This window comes from Gossypium hirsutum, chromosome A10 (genome assembly GCF_007990345.1).
Source record: "Gossypium hirsutum isolate 1008001.06 chromosome A10, Gossypium_hirsutum_v2.1, whole genome shotgun sequence".
NCBI classification, from domain to species: domain Eukaryota; kingdom Viridiplantae; phylum Streptophyta; class Magnoliopsida; order Malvales; family Malvaceae; genus Gossypium; species Gossypium hirsutum.
The window spans coordinates 111,020,558-111,023,310 of record NC_053433.1 but is presented as its reverse complement, the minus strand read 5'-3'; the positions used below and the strand labels follow the sequence as shown (position 1 = coordinate 111,023,310).

The window sequence follows — 2,753 nt, the reverse complement described above, 5'->3', positions numbered from 1 at the left end:
TTAAAATTAGGTAAATAAGGGATTAAGCCACTAGGTTGCACGAATGGGTCGGGTTAACCTTGCAAAAAATTACAGCGATGTTGCGACATAGGGGTTTCATGTCGCGACATCCTTGGAGTTTACCATTGTCGTGACATCGGGGTTCAATGTTGCAACACACTCTAGATTTTTGGATTTCTGGGTATACTGACTTTGGTGTCATGACACAGAAAGTTCATGTCGCGACATTGAAAAGATTTTTTTCAATTTTGTTTAAACTGCCTTTAGTTTTACGACACAGTGACCCTCTATTGCCACACTACCTCTGTTTTTACTCGAAATTCCATTATCTAGAGTGCTAAGGTTTATATAAAACAAAAAATTAATGAAAATTATAATCTATACTAAACAATTAGCTGAACATATACAATAATTTACAACAGTTTAGCTTGAAACAGAATAATTTGAGTTTTACTATCGGATTCATCCTACAGTATCATCCATTTGCAGCTGGACGATCTTTCCATTCTATCAGCATTAGTCCATCGTCTGTCATGCCATTCTATTGTTGACCGCTTGCCCCTTTCCTTAAATCTTTTTATTCTTTCTGGAAACATAAAAAAAAGTATATCCCTTGACTTGGGAGTGTTAGAGATAAATAATTCTTTACACTTCTCACCTAACGTTCTCCTACCATCCTCTTTGCTCGGTTGATGACCACATTTAAAGGTTTCAGTTTCACCATTGATTTTCATAGTAATTCATTCTTTTATAAATCAATAGTGAACCTAAAAGTGACTAGAAAAAGGTCTACCTAGTAAGATCGGTATCTCATGATCTTCCTCAAAATCAAGAATCATAAAATTTACTGGGATAATAAAGTTTCGCACCTTAACTAACACATCTTCCAGTACTCATTTCGGATGTACTAAGGATCTATCAGTCAACTGTAGTGTTATTTGAGTGGTTTTGAGATCACCCAACTCAAGTTTTTCAAAAATAGATGGAGGTATTAAATTAATACTAACCCCTAAGTCACATAGAGCTCTATTAAAATGAATGCTCCCTATCTTTATGAGAATAGTAAAACTTCCCGGGTCTTTCAATTTTTAGGGAACCTGTATTGAAGTAATAACACTCCAGGAGACACTTAAATTAACTTGTTCTTCTACATTAATTTTCCTATGCCTAGACATGATTTCCTTTAAAAACTTAGCGTACTTAGGAACTTTCTCAATTAACTCGATTAAAGGCAGGTTTAGACTTAATGTTTTGAACAAGTTTAAAAAACTTGCAAATTCTCATTGTCTCGCTTTTGTTTCTCTTTTAGTCTTGAAGGGATTGGGATCTTTGTAACGACAGCATCTTTAATGATTTCTTTCTCTAGTTCAACCGCCGATGCAATTTTCTCTTCTGGTTCTATTCATCTTCTAGGGATTTCTCTTAAGATCGTCAGCATTCTCTTTATTTACCTCTAGGGTGGGATTTTTTGGGCTACTCAGTACTTTGCCCAATCGATGTGCTATTGTTTTCTCGTGCTCTTGAACTTCCCTCCAAGGATTATTTTCTATATTGCTGGGGATACCAGTGCCAATTTTCCTTTTGATGTCACCCATCATACTCATCAATTGGTTCATTTGGTCTTCAAGTTCAGTCAATTTTCTGGTTAAGTTGGTGCACTCAGATTGCACCTGCTTTACGTCTATTCTCATTGACTGCACCTTTCCCTCGATTTTATCCTGTCGTTGACCATATACAATATGATCACTTGGGTTGACCCTTTCTTGAGGTTTCTATAAATAATGAGGTTGATAATTAGTATTTTTGGCTTGATTCAAACAGCTACCTCCTCATTGGTTTCCTCCCCATCTCAGATTCAAGTGATCTCTCCAGCAAGGATTGTAGGTATTTGAATAAGGATTTCCACCCCTATTGTCGATATATTTTACTTTCTTGACGGAATTATTGACGTAGTGAAAGAGCGGTTTGTCTTCTCCATACATAGATGGTTTATTAGTAGATTCGATACGGTCAAATCTATCCACTAAATGGTGATATTTCTTATCCTCTTGGATAGCTTTCATCGTGGTAGATTTTTGTCCATATGTAAATCTTTCAATTGGGCACTGACAAGAGTTTAATGCCATGTTCTCAATGATTTTATACGCTCCTCGTACATTCTATTCATAAGGGCTCCTCCTACTGCTCCGTCTAGTCTTGATCTTGCATTCGCATCCAACCCATTATAAAACACCTACAGTCGCATCCACTTAGGAAATTTTTGGTACGGGTACTTTTGAATCAATGTTTTGAAACGCTCCCATACCTCATAGAAACTTTCTCTTTCCATCTGTCTAAAGACAACAATCTCTCTTCTTAGTTGAACCGTTGTGCTAATAGGGAAGAACTTTTGCAAAACCTTTCCTAGCTCATACCATATCGCGATAAACCATGATGCCATGAATCTAACCAAGAAAAGACGTTATCAATCAAAGAAAAAGGAAACAATCAAAGATAAATAGTGTAACACCCCCTAATTCCAAACCGTCGCCGGAATAGGGTTACGAGGCGTTACCAAACATATTGGTTAATTTACAAAAAAAATTATGAATAAACAACAAATATATTAAAATTAAATCATTAAGTCTCTTTTATGAACCCTTGAGGCCTAAATCATGTATTATAAATGAATAGAGACTTATTCAAGTACTCCGGAAATTTTTCATAATATAATAATAATTATTATTTTTAAAAAAATTCAATATAACCCCTTT

General features: G+C 35.4%; 1 non-coding gene across 1 annotated transcript; it reads left to right on the top strand.

The window, feature by feature from the left end:
* The first annotated feature begins 2,255 nt into the window (after positions 1–2,255).
* LOC121209172 (small nucleolar RNA R71) lies at positions 2,256–2,361 on the top strand. Its single transcript, XR_005904289.1, has one exon. It is a non-coding gene; the product is annotated as a small nucleolar RNA R71 (small nucleolar RNA).
* Positions 2,362–2,753: the final 392 nt, after the last annotated feature.